The sequence below is a fragment of the Stegodyphus dumicola genome, chromosome 1, assembly GCF_044657685.1.
Source record: "Stegodyphus dumicola isolate Sdum_Otavi_A_Nest chromosome 1, ASM4465768v1".
Classification (NCBI taxonomy): Eukaryota; Metazoa; Arthropoda; class Arachnida; order Araneae; family Eresidae; genus Stegodyphus; species Stegodyphus dumicola.
In genome coordinates, this window is record NC_140768.1 from 284,593,069 (window position 1) to 284,614,182 (window position 21,114).

Sequence of the window (21,114 nt, forward strand, 5' to 3'; positions counted from 1 at the left end):
AAAAATTACGATTAAAATTAAATTTCTATTTAAAAGCAAGCGATTCGGCCTTAGGAAGGCAGATTTTTCGGTGCACAAAACTGAAAGTTTCCTTTTGGTCCCACTCTGCTAAAAGACACCGAAGGTGCAGAAACTGACTTAATTCACTATTCTGCTAAGTTTCCAATGTAAGCAAATATGGCTGCTATGGTAAAAACAAATTAGGCTTAGTCGCACTTAAACAACTTTTAAATTGTTGATAATTCTAAATTATTACATGCAGATTAACTAAAGGCATAAAAACCTTAACCGCAAGATAAGAACAACATAACTGAATCATTTTGAAAGCTAAAAATGCGCAATTTATCAGCATATAAGAATTTTAAAAAATTGAGCTCACGGAAACGAGTAACGGAGTGGATACATATATATTTATATACTTTTGGTGCAACCAAAAAGGAGCGGTGCACAACTGCATGTTATAGCAGTCCTATATACAAAATTTTAACGTTCTGAGGCTACTTTTTTTTTTTTTTTTTTTTAGTTATGCGAGATGCATACATACATATACGTACAGACGTCACGAAAAAAATCTCTTCTGAATGCATTTTAAATCTGAATGCAATTTAGAATCATGCTTCTGAATTCATGCCTCATTTATAATCATGCTTAAATGCATGCTTCTGAATGCAATTTTATTAATCTATTTGTGAAAACAGAGTCTTTTATTCTGTCCTTATATACAGATATCACGCAAAAACATCGTTAAATTTCATTCGATAGCGGTTAAAATGGATATTTTTATTGAAATATGATACCTCGAATTTTTCGTAATTACAATACTTCTTTTACTTCGTATAAGGAAGTAAAAATCAGGTTTTAAAGCGCGTAAGTGAAGGAAGATATGTGCCTTTAAAATCTGGTGGCTATAAGCACCATCGTCTTTTCACAGTGCGACGAACTCATTTATTCTCACATTCTTCATTTCATAATGGAGATAAGGAGAATTTTTGAAACGCTAAATATTCTGAGTAATTGAGCAATTATCTTCTCTTACGAAGCTGATTATAAGAAACAAAAGTTTTTAATTACAATCTTCGCTGTAGAATAAACCTTTGCAATTCATCGTGAGATAAGAGATTTAGGAAATATAAAAATGCAAGAACTAAAAGGTAATCTCATTATCGTATGTGAAACAGAGGAACAATCTATTTATTAACAGCGATAACGAAATTAGAGCGATATCTTCATCGATTTTTCGTTAATGCTCTTACACGATTCTTTTTTTTTTGGGGGGGGGGAGAGAAGAGGCAACAGTTTATTTTCTGAACTTTTTGAAGGAACATGATGTGATGCTAAAGTCAAGCTGTCATTTCCTGCTAACTTCAGTGATGAGTTTGATTAAAAACAAGTTGTGGCACTGTTGTGAATGACAGTAAACATTTCTTCGATAGTTGTGAGAAACTTTTATTGCAAATGACTCATCGGATTTCAGAACCCTGTATTTTCAAAAATACTGCACATAAACAGCAAATGACACTTAATAAATAAATACTAGCGAGCAAGCCCGCGAGATGAGTGGGTTGCAGCCAAAACAAAATTTGTAAGTTCTATGTTTTCCTCTGAAAACCAAACGTATAAAAACATTTCATTATGAAGGAAATCAGTTCCATTTTTTCCAAGCAACAACCAATTCGTAAATAATTTTTTGTTGCCAAACCATGAAAAAAAAAAAAAAAAAAAAAAAAAAAATCTGAAATGTTTCAGATTTTAAATTACGTCCAAAGGGGCGTTTTTTAACATTTTGTGTGTTACCTTTCTTTATTAAATATCATGTTCCTCGCACTTAAACCATAAGATCCAGTGCAACAGCAATATCGCAAAATAGTTTTAAAACGAGCCTATTTTTAGAATTTCCGATACAGAGACTCACGCGCTGGAGATAAAAATGTTTTTTCTGCACAACGTTGCCATTGCTCGCTTTGAAATCCTTGAGTTTGTTAATCAAAATTTCGTCAAATTTTTAAAAATAGGAAATCGATCATAAAACAAATTTCAAATTTCAAATTTGGTCTTCCACATGCTCATATTCGTTGGAGGATTACGTTATTCAAAATTCGATGACTCTATGTACCGTTGTTTTATCACAATACGAGAAATATATATACATTTATGCAGATTTTTCATTATTTAATTTCTTCAAATATAATGCTGGACCCTAACATTTTGTGGCAACAGTTTGAAAAGTGAACCGACGTTTATGAGTCCGACGCAAAATCGCAAAACGAAAACAATAGTCCTTCAGGGACAAATCCCTTTGGACTAAAAAAAAAAAAAAAAAAAAAAAACTTTTGACACTTCAAGTTAATACGTATGACGTCATGGTTTAAATTTAATGTAATATAACAGCTTTCTCTCAACATCAATAAAAAATTAACATGACAATAACATATCGTGTGAATTATACTAACCTGAAACAAAAAAGTTGCCAACAACAACATTTTTGTTTCAGGTAAGGCTGATATTAACGAAATTTAAAATGCTGACATTAACAAACTTTTATTTAAAATGCTGACATTAACGAAAAATTTTCGACATAGAATGACATCACATGAAATCGCGTGCTTTCTTCAACGTCAGAATATAAACTTATATAATATGTTTAATGTTAGGCAATGCTATATTTTTACAAATTTGAGATTAACGAATTCTACGATTTGAAAGAGAGCAGTGGCAACACTTCTCGAAATAAAGCAGACTTATCTGCAGTGCGCGAGACTGTTGCCACTCACAAAAATGAGTGCAAAAATTAAGCATTTTCAGCGGCTTCAATTAATATCTCGGATGATTAAAGTCGTACAAAGATGGGAATGGTCGAAATGATCCCATGATCTTCCCACGAATTTTCGGAATCCGGAGTAATATATTAAATGTTTGGCAATACTATTTTTAGTTCATATTTTGTAAAACTTGCAAATTTTTTATTAACAAACTACGATTTGAAAGCGAGCAGTGGCAACACTTCTCGAAATAAAGCAGATTTTTATCTGCAGCGCGCGAGACTGTTGCCACTCGGAAAAATGAATGCCAAAATCAGCATTTTCAGAGTTTGTATTTAATATCTGGGCTAATTAAAGTCGTACGAAAATGGGAATGGTCGAAGTGGCTTCGCACGAATTTTTGGAATCTGGGTGTACATCATTCGGAAGTGTAATCTTCGCCATTCCGGAGGAGATGATGCCACAAACAAACAGATAGGCGAGCACAGATAATTTTCTGAGTGACTGAACTAAACGAAAGCACCTTCAATTCATTTGTCATAATATGTGCTTAATCAAGACCTGATGATATCTCATCATTTATTCTTGAAGACACTGGCATGTATGAATACTTTTTTTAAGCTATCTGAATATTTTTCTTAGCCATGGTTCAAACCAAGCATTTGTAAGTTTCTTTCAAAACGAGAAATAATTTTCTCCTTTTTAGGTCTTGTACTTCATTTTCTTGCAACCTTTCTAAAGTTCTTTTTCTTTGCCTTTGTCTTTCAAGTTAACTCTATCTTAATTTTATGTCCTATGTGAATCCAGGTGGTTTCACCCTTCTTTCACATTTTAATTTTGGAGTTAATGTTGTAACTTCCTTGCTAAGGTTTATTTCAATTAACATGTTATTTCATACATGAGTCTTTTCTACATTTCTACTGATTCGCCTAGTCCACCAGAAAACGTAAGTGAAGCGAGTATCAATTACAAACGAGAGTCAAGTCCTTAAGAGCAAGTTTCAACTTCATCATTGCCTTGGTCAAATTTTTCCGTTGCTACCTGCCTTTAGCGCTGTACTATGAGCTGGGGGAGGGGGGTTATTCGTGATTCGCTTTACGCTATTAGGCACGGGATAGCAGAGCAATGTTGTTAGTCTTTAAATTTAAATTTTTAATTATTTTAAACTAATAAGAATGAACTAACTCATTTGAGCTGACTAATTTGTAACTAATTTGAATCATCATCTATCCAGTCCACAAGAATCGGAAGCTAATTTTTCTAATGTTTTAATTTCTTGTAATTTTAAACTGAATTGAGAATAAATGTTTTAGTGAGATTATTCTTTTAACACTATTTTCCATATATTTAGCATTTTGGGTTTTAAGATAAAAACGGTATGATAATTTATCCAGCAGTCTTAAGAAGGAAAGATCGTATTTAGACTAACTCATTTTTTGTTTAATATATAAATTCATATATATTAAACAAAACATGTATAATTCGTAAAACGGCGATGTACAGAAATCTGCATTTAAATCATAAGCAAGATTTTAAAATGGCAGAAATGTGCTGTATCTTCACAAATTTCTTTTGAGTCCATACATTTAAAATAAGACTGAAAATATTTCTCGAGAATTTAGAAGATATGTATTATTAACCGATTTAAAATTCGATTAGTTGCTGCTAATTGGCTGGTAATATTCAATCGATTAATAAATCTCTTATCGAATTAATTAGCGTTTTGTAGACATCATTAGGTTTTCAGAACAAGACACATGTAAAAATAATTATACCTTCGCTCGGATTGAAAACATGAATCTTTGACATGCCCGTTAGGCATACCAATCACTTACAACACAGTTGCACCCACAAGGGGATGCAACAGTTTATATTTTCTTCCTCCCATTTAAAGAGCGACTGGACAGAGACACGAGATCCAGTCGTCCAAATCCGAGACTAAAGAATTATATTTTACAGTTAATTTCCTAAAGAGTATTAGACAGCAGACAACTCAGAGATCAGTCAGCCTAATTCAGGCAGTGGCGAGTCTTTGTGCATTTATTTATATTATTAGCCAGAAGGGCTATCATCTCAAAATGGCATTTTGAGTCGAATCACTACAAACGGCTGTATCGCTTTTCAGACTGTTGCCCCAAATATTATCTCCTGTTATTATACTTAAAGAAATTAAATAATGAAGAATCTTCATAAATGTATGTATGTTCTTCGCACTGTTGAAAAACAACGATACCTAGAGCCATCAAATTTTGAATAAGGTAATCCTCCCCCTGATTATGAACACCTGGAAGTCCATATCTTAAATTTCGAATTTGTTTTCTTATCTTTGTCATATTTCTTTAAACTTTATTTTTCATCAAGAAACTGAATGATTTCAAAGCGAGCAGTTGCAACACACTGTACGGAATAAAATATTTTTATCTTCAGCGCGCGAGATTACCTATCAGAAATTCTAAAGATATGCTATTTTTCAATATTTTTAGTCCAAAGTGGCGTTAGCCCGAATGCTCTCGAAACGTATATGTGTCTGTAAATGAAGAAAACGCCTCTTCGGGCGTAATCTGAAAGCTTTCAGACTTTTTTTTTTTTTTTCGTATTTTTACATTTTTCTTTCCTTATTTACTTATTTTTGCTTCGGGCGCCGTCGTAGAATTTTTTTTTTCCCGGGCAGAGATCTGGGAAACAACAAAAATCCAACTGTATCTTTGCGGGGGGTCGAACCGTGGATCTTCACTTTACTAGCTCGACTTGCTAACCACTTAGAGCACAACAATATGCTCGAGGAAATTTGTTAGTTCTTCACAGCGATGTTAAAGTGTAAGTATGATTCAAAAGTATGATTTAAAGAACAAAAACTGGTGAACTTCATTGTTAATTCATTTCATGGGATCATAATTGGATTTTTGAATAAGACCCAGGCATTAAAAGCTAGAAATTGAAATTTTTTATTGTCCATTTATGACATAAAAAAAAAAGCGAAAACCTCGAACCAAATAATAAAATAATTCTAGGTCAATTTTTAAAACAGGGCTCAAATGCTTGCGTGTTCCAAATAAAATATTACGGAGAATTCATATAAAACTAACCACATAATGGTGTTCTCTTTTAATTAAGATTAATAACCGTGTCTTAAATTGCACTAATTATCACGCGATTTACATTTTTAATGCCTATGTAGCTGATAAAAGCAGGCGAGTAAATGAAGGTAATATAAGTTGATATTAATAACCATACCACTTGTGATGATGATAATTAGTTCGTGATTATGGTTTGCAAAATAAAGCGCTTTTTATATCCGACGGTAATGGTCGTCATTAACAACGGCAGTTAGCATACTTTATACGATCGCAATTCTGATAAAAATTGCATGTAATAATTATCAGCATAATTGATAATGAACAACATAATAATTAGCTTTGAGACTTCGAATTATAAATTTAATAATAACCGCTTATTGAGTGGTTTAAGAAGTAGCGCAGTTGTTGTTACTACTACATAATTTAGCTGTAAGCCTGCGCCGTAATAGGCACTGCTGATACTTTTTCAGTTGAATACTTTCTTACTGCAGTTGACTATATAGTTCTTAATATGTAAACATCGCTGCTAATATCATAATGAAAAGCAGCAATTTTTTAAACTTGCATTTATTAATTTTTACGTATGTAATGTGAAAAAGAAATTGCACAAAATAAATACTGTGAATATTCTCATAGCGACATCCTCTCGTACGTGATTATCTTCCATAGGCGAACCTCCCCCCCTAAAAAAACCAGTACTTCTCAGAATATTATTATACTTCTCAGAATACATTATCTTTCTAAGCTACCTGTCTCGAAGAAAGACCAGAACAGTGGAAAGGTCGTCTTAGAGAGCAGTAAGCTACAACTAGGGAGGAGAAAATAATAAGGCTTTCTTAATCTCTTGTTTTAACCCCAAAGGGGCATTAGCCCAGAAGGGCTATGAGTCTCGAAACGTCATTCTGCGTTGAATCACTTAAATGAGATGTATCCCTTTTCAAATTATTGCCACCGAATATTATCGCCTAGTATTTTATTTAAAGAAACTAACTGCATGAATGTATGTATGTTTCGCGCAATGTGAAAAAACAATGGGATCCAGAGTCATCAAATTTTGAATAACATAGTCCTTCACTCGAACATGGGCACCTGGAACCCCGAATTTGGGATTTAGAATTCGTTTTATTGCCTATATCATGTTTTGTGAAACTTAAACGAATTTTTGATTAAAAAAATCAACATTTTCAACGCGAGCAGCGGCAAAACTGTAGGGAAAAAAATCATTTTTATCTTCAGAGCCCCCCCCCCGAGACTGACTAACGGAAATTATAAAGATATGCTGTTTTTCAAAATTTTAATCTAAAAGTGCGTTAGCCCAAATCAGGGATGGGCAACCTTTTTCGGTCGCGGGCCAAAAATCGAAAAAAAAAAAAAAAAAAAGTTTGGCGGGCCAAGATAAATTTTTCTAAAATTTTAAAAACAATATACAAGTATTACAATTTAAATATTTGAGTGAGATAAAGTAAATCGAGATTTCATTTTTAAAAATTCCTTATATCGAGGTTCGAAGGGAGATGTACTGATTCTAAGGAACAAGGCTAAATACTCATCTAGCCAGTCTACTTCTGAAATAATTCTTTCTAAGGTTACTCGTTGAAAACACTTGTTCACATATATATTAAATGAAGCAAACATAGCACTGATTTTCTGGGCGTGAGGTATTAAATTTGAGAGACTTACTTTCCATAATGATTTGTAAAACTCTAACTTTGGCATATTTAGAAACAACTGTTTGAGATGATTGTTAGATTGCAACTCAATTAATTCAAGCTGCGAATCTGACCTCACTGCTTCCATTTTACGTCGAAAGGCATAGTAAAACTATACACTTTTTGTTCGAATGGCACTGAAAGCTTGAAATCTGCGTTCGAATATTAAAAACCTCGGGAAATGAGACAAGTCGTTCTTGCCCAGCAAACAGATTAAGTTTTAGTTTAAAAGCTTTGAGATGGGCCCAGATATCGTCGATAAATTGATTTTTCCCTTGCATCTTGACATTCAAGTTCTGTGTTGCTCATATGACAAAGAAGATCTGTGGAAAATGCAAAGTCCGAAAGCCATTCTGTGTCTTCGAACATTTCGCATTCCGCAAAGCATTTTTTCTCATGGGAGAACGACACAGTGTCGTTTTTCAGCTGCCAGACTCGCTCGAAAATAGCACTAAGCCACCTTAACTTTCGTGTAATACAGTACATCAGAGTATTCAGATTGCACGGACTGAAGAAAATCTCGAAATTGCCTGTGAGTGCCGCTTTTACCACTTTACGGATTGAAAGCTATCTGTGCTTGCTATTTCCGTCGATTTATATTTTGTAGAACAAAAATAGAAAAAGTAAAAAGATCCTCAGTTTTTTTTTTTTTTTTTTTTTTTTTTTTTAAAGGAAGAAAAAATAATATTTAAACAAAGTAGAAAAGGAGATGGATGTATAATATATAAATATATTTTTTTCTCTTAAATTTGCCTCGGACCGGGAAATTAAAATTCTGTCCGCGGGCCGGATAGAACCTTCCGGCGGGCCGTAGTTTGCCCATCCCTGACCCAAATGGTCTCGAACGTGTATGTGTCTGTAAATGAAAAAAAAAAAAAAAAAAAGGCCAGTTGGACGTATATAAAATCTGAAAGCTTTCTTAAAATAAAATAATTATATTACATCCAAAAGAGCATTTTTTTAAATAATGTTTCGTGTGTTACGTTTATTTATTAAATATCATAAAATATCATGTTCTTCGCACTTAAACCATAAACTTCAGTTCAACAGCAATATCGCAAAATAATTTTAAAAAAGAACATATCTTTAGAATTTCCGATACACAGTCTCGCGCGCTGGAGATTAAAAAAAAAAATTTTTTTTTCGTACATAGTTGCCATTGCTCGCTTTAAAGTCACTGAGTTTGTTAATAAAAAATTCGTTAAAGTTTTACAAAATATGAAATAGATAATAAAACAGATTCCCAATTTGGGCTTCCAGATGCCCATATTCGAGTGGAGGTCTGCATTATTCAAAATTTGACGTATCTAAGCACCGTTGTTTTTTTCCAGTGCTTGAAACATACATGCATTCATGCAAATTCTTCATTATTTAATTACTTTAAATATTATGCAGAGCTGAAATATTTGGTGGCAACAATTTGAAAAGTGTAACGCCGTTTATCTGAAAGCTTTGAAATTTTATTTTTATTTGTTTACTTACTTTTTGGAACTGTTTTTTGGAGATTGTATATCAGAATAATTTTTCATCTCCCTTAACAATAACAGAAATAAAAATCTGAAATTATATTTCATAAGACAATTGTCACCTCTCAGTTCAATTTTACAATGCCGTTACTACTTTGTGATTTTTTAGCTACGATCAGTTTTCACCTTCTGCTTTGAAGATCCATTACTAATACTTTTAAATTATGTCTCATATGGGAATGGAGCCACCATAAAATGTGCAGTAAATTTGCCACGCAATCATATTTAGAAAAAGAAAGCATGTACATAAATTAAATTGACGAGATCAAAAACAACGTACTTAAGATGATGCTCAGTGAGAAAAGCATGAAGGAAGGGCTGGAAAAAGGGGGCAAAAAATAACGATCTTAGAAACGGTGGGGGGTTACGTGCCGGCTGTTACCAGATTTAAGGCCTCGTAAACTACCAGCACTGATGGCCGCTTATTTCGAGGCGAGGGTTATGGCCTTTCGGGCCCTGCGGCGTACAAGCACTTTGCCCTCCCCCCGCTTTCAGTAAATCAAACCATGAGCCTCTTCGTTATAGCTGAAGCGGGCATTGTGGTAAGATGATCAGAATGGACTTGGAGAGTACGGTTACAGGGAATGAGAAATAAAAAGAGAGGAAAATAAGAAAATGTAGAAGCCAGAGGATGATTGTGCATCAAGGGGGGCAAGGAATGTTTTTGAGGAAGGGAAAATATAGCTGCAAGGGCAGAGGTCAATCTTCTTGAAACTGGGGTTAGGATCGCAGAGAATGGGGGCAAAAGAGAACCTGCGCGTCGAAGAATGTATAGACGCCCAAACGAATACATTGGCAAAGGCTTTTCACATAATGAAAAATAAAATAAAACGATAAGTATTCTGTATTACCGTTGTAAGATCCGAAGGTTTCTTTTGGAAATGCATAGACAGTTCATATAAACAGATTCCGTATATTTTTGTCATATGTCCTAAATAATTCTTATAAAGAATTAAAGCCGGAAGATACATTCTTGCTATATTCCTCTATTACAGCGGAAAATTCATTCTTGTAAACAATTATAGCATTTCTCCTTGAATGCAGGCGTAGCAAAGTCGGGTACGCTGCATTTCAGGCTACATGCAGCGTAGCCAAAGAATATCTAAATACGCAACATATGAATATTAGAGATTCTTTGACGTAGCAAAGTCGGGTACGTTTTTTGCCCCCTTTTTCCCGCCTTTCCTCCACGCTTTTCTCACTGAGCATCATGTTAATTGAATTCAGAGGGAAGGAGTAACAAACGGGTAAAATTATTTGGAGGCTGGGTTTTTTTTTTTTTTTTTTTTTTAATGCTAAGTTTGATAACAAATTGAGTGCAAGAATTACATGCGTTACAGATATATATCAGTTTGATTCATGAGAATGATGCTCCAGTCGGGTACGCAGTAGAAGATTTCGTGGTTCAAATTCTTGGGAGGAAATAATTGTTTTTTCACGTTTTATAGCTTCGGAAAATCTCAGTTTCTCTGTACACTAATTTAGTGTTGCCTCAAATATTTCTAATTACTTTACACTAATATAGCAGTAAGATACATTTGGATTATGATGAATATTTTATGTTAATGTCCTATGGTCACATATCGCAGGATTAAACTCTTGAAACTTTCCAAAGATTAGCGCTTAGTGGATCGTCGATTCTATTGCAATTATATTCTGCTTAAAAAAATACTGATGTGGACACCACAGCTAAAAGACACTGAAGTTGGTGCACCAACTGACTTAATTCACTGTATTTATAAGTTTCAAATGTAAGCAGACAGCCGTCATGTTAGGCTTAGCCGCCACTTATACACTTTTAAATTGTTGATAATTCTACAATTACATGCAGATTAACTAAAGGTATTCAAAACTTTAACTGGAGCAGAACTACAAAATTCAATCCTTTTTAAAGCAAAAAATGCGCAGTTTACCAATATATAAGAATAAAGAAACAGAGTACACTGAGCCGGGTAAGAGAATGGATAAATATATAAATTTTTGGCACAGCCCATTGCAATAAAAATGGGAGGTGCACAACTAGATATTATAGCAGTTCTATATACGAAATTTCAACGTTCTCCGGCTAAGTGTTTTTGAGTTATGTCAGATACATGCATACGTACGCGAAAAATATCTTTCTGGATTCATTTTAAATCCATTTTGGAAAAAAGAGTCCTTTATTCTGTCCGTAGGTATAGATGTCATGAAAAAAAGAAAAGTTGTCCAAAGGGGTTTGAGATCAACCAAAATAGCTTGTAGAGATATTAGGTTAATTGGAAAAGTCAGAGAGATGAAAAATTAGCAAAGCCTTCGCCGGGAATCGAACCACGGACCTCTGAAATACCGGCTCAGTATGCTGACCACTACACCACGAAGGCACGCTAGGAAGGCGGGAGAAATACCTTAGCTATTTTCGTTGAAGTATGAAGCCCGAAATTTTTACGATTACAGTACTTCCTTTACTGCGTCCAAGGAAGTTTAAAAAAAAAAAAAAAAAAAAAAAAAAAAAAACACCTGCAACATACTTTTTTTACATTGACATCACCAAGGATGACCACTGTCCTGAGTTTTCCTTTTTCGACTAAACACTGAAAGTCTCTCCGTGTTTAGTCGTCCTGGTAGATACCACCTGAAGTAGTTAGACCCAAGAGGAGAGTTAGCGGCCCAGACGGCGTTTATTACTGAAAATATATACATTTACAGTCGGAAATATATACATTTACAGTTACATTGAGTAATACATATGTGAAATATTTTACGTCATATATACGTAATTGCATAGCATAAAAGTCCATGTTTCATAAGTTCTACTCTAACCATGATAACAATCACGAGATGTAAGTCCATGATATGACCATGATACATAGGTCGATGATGTACAAGTTCATGATAATACGCATACATAAATCATAATTTTGTACTGCAATAGCTTTGTAGAGCTTGGTGTAACGCACTGCCTTTTCCATCTTATTGTATAGCGTCTGTTATCTGAACCACAAAATAGTTGATAATTTCGCATAGTTTCCTTTTAACTTCGAATGAGTATGTCTGCCCATCTTGGCCAATATTGCTCTGTCGGTGACTGAAGATGATTATTGACTGTTAAAGCTGCAGTTGAATACAAAATGATCAGAGTCGCCAGTCTCACCACACGGACAGTATTCCAAATCTCCTAGCTCAAATCTTTCAAGGCGATTTGGAAATGGCCCGTAACTATTAAATTTTAAATATCCGTAATTATTAAATATCACGTTCTTCGAACTTAAACCATAAAAATCTCACAAATGATTTGCAGATATGAAATAGATAATAAAACAAATTCGAGACACCCATATTCGGGTGGATACGTACGTTTTTCAAAATTGGATGTAGGTACCATTGTTTTATCACAGTGCGAGAAACATACATACTTTTATGCAGATTCGTCATTATTTAATTTCTTTAAATAAAATAAAGGGCTTTAATATTTGGTGGCAACCATTTAAAAAGTGATTCGCCGTTTACAGTGAATCAACGCAAAATGCCAAAACGAAATTAATGCCTTCTGGGCAAATTGCTCCTTAGAAAAAAAAAGAAAAATGTTCATTAAAGTACCGGCATTTATATGCCGGATCACTGCTGTGCAAGCAGAATTTTATTTTGCTTTATTGGTTGGAGTAGCAAACCAAAATTCTACTTGCATAGTGTTGCTCTCATCTCTTATGAAGATTGTTAGAAACTGTTCTTTATAAGGGGCGAGCACGCCTATACCGGGACACCCTTATTAAAGATTCTGTTTTTGCGAACGGTTGCCGACTTGCAGAAAGACGCCGGTATCTTTCTGCTGCCGGAACACCGGTGTGAAGATGCCCCGTTATCTATTAAGCATTAGTTGCTCTTTGGAAAAAAAAAAAAAAGCATTATGCTATACATTCAGAACAGCTTGTCGGTGTTGAGTATTCCTTGTTTTTTTTTTGGCAAACATTTTATCCCCCCCCTCCTCCAGTTCGTTATTATCCACTCGGCAATCCTGATTACTCGCACTTGAGATAAAGAAAAAACTCTGCAACTTGATTTCCTATCTGGCATCTGCAGATGCATCTCAGATTGTAAGCATAATTTCTGTAGGTGAGAAAACGTCACCTCGCGTTACCCTCGGCTGAGTAACGAGATACGCATTCACATGTGTTATTTCGTTCTGCCAATGGAGATTTGCCTCCTTTGACAGTGACTATTCATAAGAGTCGGCTTCCTACAAATGGGAACAAGAAAAGCGAGTCCTGTCACTGTCCATCATCGGTGAAGGGGGCGGCCGGCCCTCTTCTGAGACGGCCCGCCTACCCGACGATGAGGGGAGCGAAAGAGAGGGAGTTCCTGTTACTCACCCAGACTCCTTCCCTAGGGATCGTCTCCGAAGTGCTCAATTTGTAACTTAAGATCCTGTTTAGGTCTTGAACATTGGAAATATAATTTTTCTCTTAGTTGAAATGTTCTTGATGAAGGAAGGACTCAGAATTCTCTTTCGTGTCACCGTATGTTGCACTTGCATTCGGTTTCATTTATGTAATTTGTCTTCATTCATATATTGTTACAGCACTTCCCTTTTATAAAGCTGTTCGATATATCCATGTTTGGTTTATTATGCGAGTTCTGTTTAAAAAGGTGGGATTAATAGAAGACCTTTGTGCAGGAGTACCTGAAAACTCCTCTTTGATTACTTTGCTGCTGAATGATTATGTAAATGGCCTACCTAAATACGCAACATATGATTTTACGAGTAATATGCTAATGCTAATGATAAACTGTACTGGTTAATCCGATTCACGTGATTCATGTAAATTTAATGAACGAATTTCAGTTATCAAATTTCAGCCTCTAATAGTAAATGCTTAAAAAAAAAAAAAAAAAAAAAAAAAAAACTGAAAGCTTTCTAATTTTACATTCGCCAAGTGGGGCGATTTCCCCCCCCCCCCATTTAAACACATATACACGTTTCGAGAGCATTTGGGCTAACGCCACTGTGGGCTAAAAATATTTAAAAACTGCATATCTTCAGAATTTCCGATTGACATTCTCGCACGCTGGAGTTTTTTTTCCCCCCGTACAGCCCCATGTTGCCATCGCTCGCTTTGAAATCGTTGAATATGTTAGTCAAATATTCGGTAAAGTTTTACAAAATATGAAGCAGACAATAAATAAAATTTGATTTGGCGATAGGTCGGGATTTTGAAATAGAAACCTAAAATAATATTGGTACTCTTCCTGCTATCGGGATCGGATTCAGAAATGAATGTATATATGCACGTGTCTATGTTCATATATGTGTGTGTATACACGTACATATATACACACATACATGAACACATACATCTATATTGTTACGAACTGACAGGCGCGGTAAGATAGCTTCCCCGCAAAGAAGTTTTAGGGCTGCAGGCAGGGTTGCCACATTTAGCTAGAAATTGACCATTTGGCGACATTTGACAACAAAATTGGCGATATACCATGGACGGATGGAGAACCTTCTGGAACGAATTCTTACCCATTTAGCCCAGAATGTTCTTGAACACAAGCCGAAAGCTATATAAAACCTGCTGGTCCGCAGTCAGTTAGTGTTGTGCCTCGTCTAGCGAGCTGATAGTCAGTCATTGAGCGAGTGTCTCGAAGTCTAGCACCGAGTTGGTCGTCGAGTGCATCGAGAGAGTCTTTAGTGTATCGCGAGTTAGTGCATCTTCGAGAGAGCGTGTTGAGCTCTGGGAACGACTGAACCGAAGAGTCGGCAGCTGTGCTCTGTGTGTCGTCGAGTGCATCGTGACTTGTAGCGTGGAGAGTCTCGAAAGTCGTGCAGTTCCGAGAACGACCAAGCAGAGTCGGGAGCTGTAGTACTTTGCCGTGAAACTGTCTCCACCGTGATAGCCTGATAACCTGGAGTCTGTGTCGCTGATCGTGTCAGCTTGTTTATAGTAATTCACCGACGACTGTAAAAACGTGTTTTGGAGCTGTCCTGATAAATACTGGCCAATAAAGTGTGTTTCGATACTTCGTCATCATCAAGTGCTGTCGTCGTTATTCACTCCAAATCCATTGTTTAAATTGTTGCCATTGCTTTAAAATCGTTGAGTTTGTTTATCAAAAATTCGCTAAAGTTTTACAAAATATGAAATAGATAATAAAACAAATTCAGGCTTCCAGATGCCCATATTCAAGTGGAGGACTACATTATTCAAAATTTGGTGTGTTTAGGTACCGTTTCACAATGCGTGAAACATACATGCATGAATTACAATGCGTGATCATTCAGATTCTTCATTATTTAATTTCTTTAAATATAATGCAGGGCTCTAAGATTTGATGGCAACAGTTTCAAAATTGAACCGTCGTTTCATAGTGGACGACGCAAAATGCCAAAACGAACTAAATAGCCCTTCTGAGCAAACTGCCCATTTGGGCTAATTATATATCAAAAGCATGCAACTATATTAAGATGTAGACTTTTTGAATATGCCTCAAATTCATTACTCTACTCATAGTAATTTGTCTAAATGCAGAAATCAAAAGCCAAATAAGGTCAAGTAGTAAGAGGCGCCTTGTCTACACTGTTTTAATCCACAAAAACAGATGTTTGCTAAACTGTAAAATAACTTTCCGAAGAGCAGACGAAATGGGAAAGAAGGGAATCGCTGGGAGGAAGGCAGTGGATGAAACGGAAAAGGACTTTTCAGTTGAGAATTGAACGGAAAGGTCATCATTTTAAAATTATTAGTTATGTAATTTAAAAATTAATACATTAATTTACATCTCTGAGTGTCTATCTCCCCTCCTCCTCCTACCCCCAAAAATTTCGTAATACTCGATAAGTACAATAATCAAAATTTAGAAATTTTTTTCTAGAATATTAAGAACAAGCTATTGAGAAATTTTCCACAGAACGGGAAAAATTTCCTTGAGATTCAATTCTCGTTTAACCTGGGTAATACCATAAAGACATTCACACATAAAATCACTGTTAATCTGAAGGCAATTAAAAGAACACGGGATAGAAATAAGCGATATTATCTTGAATGAAAAAATACTATTGACAGTTTACCTGTATTTATAAATAGTATTAATATGAAGAATAAGTTCGCATGGTTACATAAATTAAATAAGTATTCAAAACAAAAAGAATAAAGTGACAGTATCATTCAAAATGGCGAAAGTTGTGAATGGTACCAAAGAACGTTATTTACAACCGGGGCACTGTCACTGAATTCGAACTCGCGTAAAAAAAAAAAAAAAAAAAAAAAAAAAAAAAAAAAAAAAAAAAACAGAACTTTTTTTGGACGGAGTTCATCTGGGAGACATCATCTGACATCAGTTCAGTAATATCACGCATTTTTCTCTTTCTTTTTTGAGTTTTTCTGTTGACAGCTTTGTATATGCTGAGGGTTTATAACAGTAATTTTTTGGTCATTTCGGAATAAATGAACTCAACCTTAATTGAGCGTAATTAATGCACTTCGGTTAATCAGGAGTTAACTGTATTTAAAAATTTCTTTTAGATGTAAGGAATTTTCCGGGTGTTTCATTTTTGGTAATTAATTTTCAGAAAGCTTATTTAATGCAACGCAAATTTTAATTTCCGTAATGCAATAAAGCATGCATCTGCGCGAAAATCATCTCTGGGCCACTTTGGCCACAAGCGACTTTAGTGCATTTCATTGAAATGCCTTTGGCCCAGAGAACAAGGGATTTCAGTACATTTATTCAAGTATCTTTGGTCCAGAAAACAAGCGACTTTAGTACATTTCATTCAAATATTTTTGACTCAAAGAACAAGGGACTCTAGTACATTTCATTGTCCCAGAGAACAAACAACGTTAGTAAATTTCATTCAAATATCTTTGGTCCAGAGAACAAGGGACATTATTAAATTTTATTCAAATATCTTTGGCCCAGGGAACAAGAAACTTCAGTATATTTCATTCAAATACCTTTGGCCCAAAGAACAAGCGACTCTAAGTGAATTTTTATTCAAATATCTTTGGCCGAGCGAACACGCGACTTTAGTATATTTCTTTCAAATATCTTTGGCCCAGAGAACAAGCGACTTTAGTAAATTTCATTCAAATATCTTTGGCCACAAGTGACTTTAGTAAATTTCATTTAAATACCTTTAAGCCAGAGAACAAGGGACTTTAGTATATTTCATTCAAATATCTTTGGTGCAGAGAACAAGGGACTTTATCACATTTTATTCAAATAACTTTGACCCGGAGAACAAGGGACTTTACTATATTTCATTCAAATACCTTTGACCCAGAGATGATGTTCGCCCATACGCGAGCTTTATTGCAGTATGAAATTAAAATTTGCGTTACATTAAATAAGCTTTCTGAAACAGGATTTACAGAATGGGAAAAATTTACTTGCAATTTATTTCTCGTTTAACCGGGGAAATACCAGAGACGACATCCACGCTTAACCCAAAATCGCGGTTAACCTGAAGACAGTTAAAAAACACGAAATAGAATTAACTGTACTACACAATACTACATATATACTATTCACTATTATATGTAGTCACTACTAAATATGTATTCACTATACTACTTATATTTATATATATGAATATGTTGCTTAGAGTAAAGCTTCAACGGACTGACAATGGTTCTCTGCGTAGTTAGAAAAATGACACTCGAAAAGGAGAGGCTTGAAGACAGATATGGCCGAATTGAATATAATTTTTATTGCTGGACACGAACTAATCATCGAAAATATATTTTTTGTCGCACAAGATCACGGGTGTAACACGCACCCCACAATTTTATACAGAGTGTTTACATTTTAGATAACGGCGTAATTAGCAACACCGCAAAGCAAAAGGAGTCTAAATTAGTGTCTTGACTGCAAGAGAGCTAGTCATCCAGTATGGAGGCTCACCAAGAGAAGGTTCTGCCTTATTAGAAAGGTTTCAGTTCTCGAATTTTGAGTTCAGGTTCCGAATTAGCTACGTCGTAAGCGTTATGCAAGCTATGCAAGATGGAATGATCTAGAAATGACGCAGTCCAGAAAAGTTATTACTCCTTTTAGAGAGGAAATACCCAAATTAAAAGTGAAGAATAAAGAGGCCACTATTAAATTAAATTATAAAGCTTATTTACATATTTTTTTATTTTAAATATATATATATATAAAGCAGGGGAAAAAATTCCTTTTACTGTATATTCACAAATAAAACTGCTGATATTGCGTTAGAAATACCATGGGGTGTAGGGTCTAATTTACGTAAGGAAAAACGGAGCATATACAGTGAGGCGCCAGTTCCTTCTACCATACATAAAATTTAAAACAAAGCTCTCTTAAGCGCAAAAGAAACTAAAAAGCTTATATAAATATCACTTAAAAATAAAACAAATCTTAATGATTAGTAGCTGTGCCTCAAGCCTCAAACTTTTTTCGTAGCCCGACTTCATTTCCCTGATAATGACGTCTCTCGTTTGCTCGTTAACAGGTTCTCTTATCTTTATAGCTTAACCATAACGATAATACTGATAAGAAAATGCCCAAGGCTCAAGCTTTTCCTCCGCAATTTTTAACACATCCCTTTAATCTTGTTTAAGCATCCTAGTAGGGAGAGAATTTTAGGAAAACGGGGTTCGTAAGTAACTCTCCTATCAGAAGTAGCATCCCTCTCTCCTCCCCAGGGGGAGGGCACAGTATGGGGGATGGATGGAAAACTATCCATGTTGCGGTGCTCGTCAGAGTGTTCTTCGTCACGTTCAATGTTATCAGGAAGCAGATAGTTAAGCATGGTGCACCTCGTCGTAATCGTCGGTTTTATGGCCCCCTTTGTCACTTCTTGCGTTGTACACTGTTATTTTCTGTCGGGGATTATTAAATGTCTTTAGGAGGTAAGATTTTAAATTTAATATATTTTTGTAGAATAATATTTTCTTTTCGCTTGTTTTGCTCAAATTTACATTCAGTTTCTGAATATTTAGATACAGTATCACCAAAGCAACAAAACTCCAGTTATCTGATTTAACTGGGAGAAATCATTTCCGATAACTCTACACAACCGAACTAATTTGGAGGCGTCATTTCGGATAACCCCGTTTATCCGAACTAATTGTGTGGGCTTGTTTCGGATCTTTCCTCCCGGAATCGTGAGACTGATTGCCAGAAAAAAAAATAGAAATGTTTAATTTGACAATAATCAAATAAATCTCCATTTATAATTATAAAAAAAATAGGGGCATCTTCTAAGAGAATCCAGTGCATGCCAGGAAATTTAAAATTGTGAAAAAGGAGTTATTATTACATTTTAACTCTGTCATATAATAAGCTCTTGTTAATGTTAATTATTATTAATATTGAGTTATATTTTATTAATTTTAAATTAATATTAATTATTTTCAATGTACAGCTTTGCATAGATTTTTATTTAGAATCAAAAATTTAAAGCTATATACGCTGTTATGTCTCTCTTTTTTTTTCCCCTGCCCAGAGACTGTGCATGCTTTCGAGTTACAGAATCAGTTGAAATATTTTACACGAGTAAAAACATACTTCTTTCTAGAAGAATCATACTCCTTTCCAGAGAAATAAACACGAGTAAAAACATACTCCTTTCCATACACTGCACCAAATCTGTCGAAATTTGTGTATTTGCATGCGGTGAGCTTCTTAAATTTACACTCTTCCATCTCCGCTCTTTTCATTTTAATATTGTTTTATGTTTAGAAAAATTTAAAAATACAAAATAAATAAATAATAATAAAAAAAATCTGAAAGCCTTCAGATTTTTATATTACGCCCAAAAGGGAGCTTTTTTAAAGTTTTGTATGTTACCTTTATTTATTAAATATCATATTCTTCGCACTCAAACCATAAAATTCAATTCAATGGTAATATCACAATATATTTAAAAAAAGCATACCTTTAGAACTTCTGATACTCAGTCTCTCACGCTGGAAATAATTCTTTTTTTGCCCCGTACAGTGTAACCATTGCTCGCTTTGAAAATCGCTGAGTTTGTTAATCAAAAATTCGTTAAATGTTTTAGGAAATATGAAACAGACAATAAAACAAATTCCAAATTCTTGGGCTTCCAGATGCCCATATTCGAATTCATGCAGATTCTTCATTATTTCATTTCTTTAAATATATTGCAGAGCTCTATTATTTGGTGGCAACAAGTTGAAAAGTAAACGCCGTTTTAAAGTGGACGATGCAAAATGCCAAAACGAAATTAATAGCACTTCTGGGAAAATTACCCTTTTGGGCGAATAAATAAAATAAATAAATAAAAAAGAAAGAAAAGACAAAAATCTGAAAGGTATTAGATTTTAAATTACGTCCAAAGGGACTTTTTTTTTTTTTTTTAACGTTTTGTGTGTTACCTTTATTTATTAAATATCATGTTCTGCGTACTAAAACTATAAAATTCAGTTCATCAGCAATATCGCTAAGTAAATTTCAAATGAGCATGTCTTTAGAATTTCTGATACAGAGTCTCGTGCGCTGGAGATAAAAATTATTTTTTTTTCGTACAGTGTTGCCATTGCTCAATTTGAAATCGTTTAGTTTTTTTTTTTTTAAATCAAAAATTCGTTGAGGTGTTGCAAAATCTGAAATCGGTAATAAAACAAATTTCAAATTCAAATTGGGGGCTTCCACATGCCCATATTCTATGGAAGATTACGTTATTTCAAATTTCGATCGCTCTAAGTACCGTTGTTTTATCACAATGGGAGAAACTTACATACATTTATGCAGACTCTTCATTATTTAATTTCTTTAAATATAAGACAGGGCGATAATATAATATATAGTGGCAAAGATTTGAAAAGTGATACAGCCTTTTAAAGTTTTCGACTCGAAATGGCAAAGCGAAATTAATAGTCCTTCAGGGTAAATTGCCCCTTTGGATAAAAAATAAAATTAAAAACATTAAAAATACCTCAAGAGCTTTCACTTATTCAATATTTCAGTTCATTTAAAAATTATTTTGCGATATTGATGTTAACTGAATTTTATGGTTTGAGTGCCATGATATTCAAAAAGTAAAGGTACCACACAAAATGTTAAACAGACGTCC

The 21,114-nt window shown here is 34.5% G+C and overlaps 1 protein-coding gene across 3 annotated transcripts in view; it reads left to right on the forward strand.

Annotated features, from left to right (window-relative positions):
• LOC118187967 (four-jointed box protein 1-like) overlaps positions 1-21,114 on the forward strand; it is a 103,652-nt gene that overhangs the window by 39,973 nt on the left and 42,565 nt on the right. Inside the window, exon 1 of one of the 3 annotated variants that reach the window (XM_035358278.2) lies at positions 18,687-18,925. The exons of the other annotated variants lie outside the window; for them this stretch is intronic. The gene's annotated coding sequence lies outside the window, so the exon portion shown is untranslated. Of the gene's footprint in view, positions 1-18,686; positions 18,926-21,114 lie in introns of those variants that run through there. 3 annotated transcript variants of the gene reach the window in all.